The 7,226-nt window shown below is 37.4% G+C and overlaps 1 long non-coding RNA gene across 4 annotated transcripts; it reads left to right on the top strand.

Moving 5' to 3' along the window:
- Positions 1 to 1,401: 1,401 nt before the first annotated feature.
- On the top strand, positions 1,402 to 4,912 carry LOC123159452 (uncharacterized). 4 transcript variants are annotated; one of them, XR_006479702.1, is made up of 5 exons: positions 1,406 to 1,994; positions 2,737 to 2,824; positions 3,265 to 3,329; positions 4,214 to 4,257; positions 4,520 to 4,912. It is a non-coding gene; the product is annotated as an uncharacterized lncRNA (long non-coding RNA). The 4 variants fall into 4 exon arrangements; XR_006479701.1 differs by having other exon boundaries at positions 1,402 to 1,994; positions 3,265 to 4,257; XR_006479703.1 differs by lacking the exon at positions 4,214 to 4,257 and having other exon boundaries at positions 1,407 to 1,994.
- Positions 4,913 to 7,226: the final 2,314 nt, after the last annotated feature.

The raw sequence follows: 7,226 nt of genomic DNA, 5'->3' as shown, positions 1-7,226 counted from the left end.
TAAACTTTTCATTCTACATTTGACTTTTATTTAGTAGCTTCGTATCATGCTGTTTACCTATGTAGGACTATATATTCTTATCTCTGCATTATTTTTATTTTTTGGTATAGTAATTTGCTCATCCATATTTTTTCTTACTGTGTGTATTCCAAGGCATGTATCCTATCAGGATGATATAAATGGTGGTTATGATGTATAGACTCTTACTGATTTTCTTAGAGAATGATATAATTTTGTCCATGTAAAATCACACTTAGCATCTAAGAGAAAAATGTTGATTCTAACATTTATGATGCTTCGCGAACCAATCTGTGGTTGGATGGTTAGGAGGACAATGATATCCCAGTCTAGTATGGTTCAAGTCCTAGACTTACAATTGGTGCTCGCATTATTCCTGAATTTATTTTAAGCTTCCGACGATGTTCCTTAAGTGCGAGGATATTTTCTCGTCGACTTCGAGGCGCCTGTGGTAACTTCATAAAATCTATGTGCCGACTCAGTCTTTCGGAGGTACTCATAGAAGTGGGATGTGTGTGCATGCGTTCATAATGATGAGTGTATGCTCGTCTATGTGAGCAACTTCAGTTGTACTATGTTAGAAAAACATTCCTGGTGCCTCCTAAGAGTAACAAATTTGTTCGACTGGGTCTTAGGTCATTGGCAGCAGGTCATCTATATTTTCTTTAACGCAATACATATGCAAGCGCTCATATATACGCACATACACTCACTCCTATGAACGCACACACGCACACTCTACTCCTATGAGCACCTCCGAAAGACTAAGCCGACATATCATCTTGAGGTCTTACAAAGTCACGCACCTCGTACTCGACGGAAACGTCTCCTCCGACTGAACGTGTGCCGCCGAGAATCTTGAAATAAATCCAAGATAAATGCGAGCATTATAATTAGAACCCTTGTGGTTGGGGATACCACTGACCACCTAACCATCTAGCCATAGCCTGATAGTGAATGACACGTGTTGGATTTGAGGAAAATGATACACATGTTAAGGAGATTGATGGAGAAATAGCAAGATGTGAAGAGTGTCGGTAACATAAGTTAGATTTTGATTTATTTAATATTTTGGATAAATGACTTCCATTTTTTTCAGTCATGATGATTTTCTTTCCGTAATGTTGCACATATGTTATAAATTATTGTCCGTTGGAAACCTCCATGTTTAAATCTTTTAGCTTCATATATGCGGTTCTTTTTCTTTAAATTATACTTATCTGTTATTTTAGTTTTTGTGCCCATTTTTTCTTTTTCCTTTTTTGTTGCACATACAATATCTTGTTTACCTTACTCAATCCAGGCTAACCAATTGGCCCACGTGATTCCCATCCCACCATGTGTACGTCCTTGTTTTTGTAGAAGAATGTGTACGTCTCTATCTTCTATGAGTGGAAAACACATTCCCTTTCTTTTCTTCATCGTCTTTGAAAGGGGAAATCGAGGCTGCTGCCCAAATCTGAGTGCCCCTGCGGCCCTGCCCTGCGGTCCATCTACGGTGAACTCCCTCATTTTCTAAAAGAAAAAGAAAAAGAAATCCTGTTATCATCTCAGTCTACCCCTAGTTCCCCACCAGCATCCTTATCCATCCACATGCGTCATCTTCTCCGATTAACAGCCGGCGGACAAAGATGTCGCCGCTAGCCATCACCGAAGTAATTCCCCAGCCATCCTGCTTCTTGATTCATTTCTTCCAATCTCTCCTCGTCGATTTACTGCTGCAGCTGGCCATGTGCGCGGAGTGCGTAGACGCGTTTGTTCATTCCGAGAGATGTGGATGCTCGACGACCTCGTCGAGTCCGGCGGAGCAGCCATGGGGAGGAGCGGGGAAAACATGAAAGCTGCACTGCTCAACCTCTTCATGTTCACGGCCAGATGCCCATGGCTGAGGTGTTGTATCTTGGCCCCATGGAGGAGCCTGTGAGGGAAATCACTGAATCACAGACTGATGGTGATTGTTGGTTCTGGAACCTGAGGTACGGGACAGAGGCTGGCCTTGCTGCTATTGTCCTCCATGACATGCTGGCCTCCTCATTGTTGGTGCTATTAGACTACTACCAAATGCAAGTGCCAATTGATGATATGCATCCTTTGTAATGAAGATTATCTCTTTTTAGTTTGATGTTAGCAAGAAATGATTTATTCATGATGCCTTTTCTCTGAAAAAAGGCTTTATGAACCGAAAGTTGGTTCATACTAAAAGTTAGTATAAAGTTGAGTCATCTATTTTGGAACGGAGGGAGTATGTGTTAGTGGGATTTTTTTCATTATTTCCTTAAACTGCAAAGGCCTTATGAGATAGATGGTTACCAAGAACAATGAACTGAAAGAAGTGCATGTATGAATGTATTTCTAAAATTTATAATATGAACTGCTTTTGATAGTCTTGTAGTTGTATCCATGTATTTTCATCCTATTTGAGGTTTTAATAAACCTTTTTCCAACATTAATTGGATGGATTATTTTGCTCTGCTTTGGTAATTAGATTACCTTCTGTGTGTGTTAATATGTCACCTTAGATGTTAATTTGGGTATAGGTTTGTTCAGAAGAAGCTCACATGTTGAATTTTCTCAAGTAACTTCTGGTCACCTCATCAAGTAACCAAGAAACAATCTTCTGCTTGCCAGAATTTTTTTAGTGACCTAGCAATTAATGTGATTAGATAGTGGATTTGCTTTGCTGCTAAGTCTAAATATGGGAACCTTGTCTTTGGTCAGAATGGCGGCGCCGGGCAAAGCTAGCGGTATGCAACAGTAGAGGCCGTTGATTTGCTATCCGGTTCTGCTATTAAGTTACTAAACCAAGGTATGTTCCTGTCTATTGTGGTGGCGTCATATAGATTTGCCAATGTATAGTTTCTTCAAATTGTGAAGTGAATCCTAATGTCTCAAACTCTGGTCTTGTAGTATGTTCTTGTATATTGTGCTGGCCTCATACAGATTCAAATAAAATAGCATGCACATAAAGGAAACTACATGAAGAAAGTTTTAAATCTTTTTGGACTAAGAATATTGCTAACACTCATAGGCTTAATCTAATAAGTATCCTTATCCTGATCGATGTCAGGTAGTCCTACTTAACTTGGTCAATATAAATAGTATGTCGTACTATTTCCTTCATCTTCAAGCATTGTATTTTTGGCTTTTGTATAACATGTCTATTGTTCCCGCGGACACCTTTTTCCTATTGTTCTGGCAAATTCGTCTCAGTGCATTCATCCTCTGAGTCATCTGATATCACAACAGATCCCAGTCTCCATGGGGCTCACGTGCTGCTGCTGATGATATTTTGTCTTGACGCCCTTCTTTGTGTAATGTACTCCCATTACTGTCATGTAGTTTCTCTTTTACACGCACCAGTTCGCATGAAAGCTTGCTAGGTGAAACTTTATTATTCTGTGACTACATACATATAAATTTAAAAAATTAGACACATCTCTAAAATCTGAAGTGTGTATAGTTAAAAAATCAATCACCTTTTTATCTGGCATGTGCTTCTTCATTAATTAGGTATCATCCATCAATTCCTGTGAAACATATGTAAGATGAATTAGTTAAGGAATTCTAAAGATGGTACTTCATATTTTTGAAGAAAAAAGTTAAGGCAACTCTACCTCCTCGGTTTATCGTTCAAGTAGAGCATCTCAAGCCTATTATCAGGCACAAATGTATTTTTACTGCATAGTTTTGTGTGTCAAAGGTGAGATTATATCATTGAGCTTGAATCAAAATATAAGTTTTTCCCACATAATTGTTGAACAATCTTTGGTGCTTCTTCTGATTTCGCATCCAGTGAGTTCAGCAAGTGAGATGTAGATGTATTAAGCAAGTTATTGTTCTCTCCACGCGCTTCATTTGTGTTAGTAGTCCAATAACATTTGTTTATATGGAGATTATTTATCAATTAGAAATATTAATTATTTGGAAGTCATAATTATAACTATCAACATACCTAAGCATTGTGTATCTTTTTCTGTCCTTGTAGTGTGCCCATGGTAGCAAACTCGCGAAAATAATCTGGGAAAACTTTCGAAGATCCTTTTAACTTTTACCTGTGTATTGTATGCAAAAATATATTTTAATTTCATTGCTCATTGGCCTATATTTTGTAGATTCCACAACCTTAACATTGCTGAATGCATAAATAGATTTCTCATTGATCTTTGATCTAAACATGTCTATTAGGTTCTTCCAGGTAGTAGCATGGACTGTTTCACCCTGCCAAAACAATCAGATATGGTTAGTAACTGCTTCTTAACTTGAAAAAAATCCCAAATAAATATATAAAAAACAGACCTGCTCATCCATTAGTATCATATCTAGGCTAATAAGCTCATTGGTCGTACGATTGACTGAGTCCCACACTCATTGTGTTCACTTGAATGTCCAAATTATGTCCGCTTGTAAGTTGTCGCTCATGTCAAGTAATATAGGATATATGAAGATTCTAGCCAGAAAAAGTAAGCTTGCTAAATAACAATCACCAAATCTGATGATTCAGGCCAGAAGTGCTTTGGCGTGACTTCTTCCAACGTTGATTGGAGCAATTTGGCATGGCTTCGTCAGGCGTCAGACATGCTTTGGCGTAAATTTGTCGGACGTCAAGTGAAGCGGCTGGGCATGGATTTTTGTGGTAGCTCCGTTGACTTCAACCTGTTCAAGTCATGGTGATTTTCGACTTCTAATTGCTTGGTGTGTGATTGTGCGGCCGACTGTACTTGTTTAGATGGGTTCAGGTGGCCGAGACGTGTGGAAATCTGATCGTAACCTTGTACTATTTTTTCTTTTTTGAAATTTTCATCACATGAGATGGGTTTGCATGTATTCGTTCCTGTTTCGGAATTTTCATCATGTGAGATACGTCTCCTACTTGCATCCGTTCCAAACTCTTCCATGTTTTATCCCAATAGCCTTTTTAATTGCTTGTAGCACGTACATGGCTGAGCTTATCCCCCCATCCTTTCCTATTAGGACATGCAACATTTCCAGCCCGTGTATGTGCTGGACTTTGAGATGTGCAAATGTATGTCCGGCAATATTTAGAAAGAAAAAATAGTTGTAGTTTATATACTTCCAACTTTTTAATCATGCACTTCGTACGTGTCAGTACAACATATATAACTTTTGGATGTAACATAATATCTTTAAATCTTAGCCGTAAATATTACTAATCAACGATGGTTATTATTTTAACTTATGTGAAAGAACGTGGTGTCTTATTTGACTTCTGTTTTAATTATATAATAGATAGCCATAAGTATTGTGACATAACGTGAAATAACAGTCCCATAATGCAATAAACATCGATATAAAAGCATGATGCAAAATGTATGTATCAACTCCTCCAAGCTTAGACCTCGCTTGTTCTCAAGCGGAAGCCGATACCAAAAAATATGTCCACATGTTTAGAGATAGAGGTGTCGATAAAATAAAATACGGACATGAGGGCATCATGATCATTCTTATAATATATATATATATATATATATATATATATATATATATATATATATATATATATATATATATATATATATATATATATATATATATATATATTGTCATATGATTTCTTATGCTCAAGTAACAATCTATTCACAATATCAAGTATGAATCAGAAACTTCATTGAGAACCAACAGGCTATGATCTCGGTCATTGAAGCAATTGCAATTTATCATAACATCGGAAAGAGTCAATATAAGAGCCTTTCAGCAAGTCCACATACTAAACTATCATTTAATCTTCCACAATTGCTAACACTCACGCAATACTTATGGTTATGGAGTTTTAATCGGACACAGAGAAAGATAGTGGCTTATTGTGTTGCCTCCCAACCTTTTACCTCAAGGGTAATGTCAACAATAATAGTTCATGCTAACTTACATCCAATTGGATATACATATCAGGATCTTTCCAGAACGAGGTACTTGCCAAAGGATAAAATGTAAAAAGGAAAGGTGAAGATCACCATGACTCTTGCATAAGACGACAAGTAAAAGATAGACTCTTCGCAGAGGGAAAAGCAGAGGTTGTCATGTGATTTTATGGTTGGATGCACGAAATCTTAATGCAAAAGAACGTCACTTTATATTGCCACTTATGATATGAACCTTTATTATGCAGTCTATCGCTTTTATTGCTTCCATATCACAATATCGTATAAAGCTTATTTTCTCCACACTAATAAATCATACATATTTAGAGAGCAATTTTTATTGCATGCGACATGACAACTTACTTGAAGGATCTTACTCAATCCATAGGTAGATATGGTGGACTCATGGCAAACTGGGTTTAAGGATATTTGGAAGCACAAGTAGTATCTCTACTTGGTGCAAGGAATTTGGCTAGCATGAGGGGGAAAGGCAAGCTCAACATGCCGGATGATCCATGACAATATACTTTAACTAAGATGTGAGAAAACATAGCCCATTACATTGTCTTCCTTGTCCAACATCAACTCTTTAGCATGTCATACTTTAATGAGTGCTCACAATCATAAAAGATGTCCAAGATAGTGTATTTATATGTGAAAACCTCTCTTTCTTTATTACTTCCTATTAATTGCAATGATGACCAAAACTATGTTTGCTAACTCTCAACAACTTTTAATCATCATACTTTTTATGTATGAAGTCATTACTCTCCATAAGATCAATATGAACTCTTTTATTCTTTTTATTCTTTTATTTCCTCAAGATTATAGCAAGATAGCAAAGCCCTTGACTCAACACTAATCTTTATTATATATAGCTCACGGACTCGATTACATAGAGGGATCATAAAGCAAAACTCAAAACTAAATCATACCAAAACTTTATTCTACTAGATCAAGATATTACCAAAAGGAACGAAATAAGAAAAACAGTAAAGATAGGAGTGTGATGGTGATACGATAACGGGGCAACTCCCCCAAGCTTGGCAGTTGCCAAGGGGAGTGCCCATACCCAAGTGTTTAGGTCTCCTTCTTCGGAAGTGGTGGTGTGATCTTGTTGGCGATGATGCCCCTTAGGATACGATTCTCCTACTTGAGCTTATTGACTTGCTGCTTGAGGTCCATATTTTCCTCGCGGAGTTTACCCGTGACGGCTAAAGATCCTTTCACCCATGGATGTTGCATAGCTACTGGGGAACAAGCGACACTCTTTTTCATATTTTCATAAGAAAGAAATTTAACATTGGAAGGGATGACCGAGTTTGGAATGGC

The sequence above is a fragment of the Triticum aestivum genome, chromosome 7B, assembly GCF_018294505.1.
Source record: "Triticum aestivum cultivar Chinese Spring chromosome 7B, IWGSC CS RefSeq v2.1, whole genome shotgun sequence".
In the NCBI taxonomy this organism is placed as follows: domain Eukaryota; kingdom Viridiplantae; phylum Streptophyta; class Magnoliopsida; order Poales; family Poaceae; genus Triticum; species Triticum aestivum.
The sequence above is the reverse complement of the archived record's forward strand: the minus strand, read 5'-3'. Positions and strand labels throughout refer to the sequence as shown.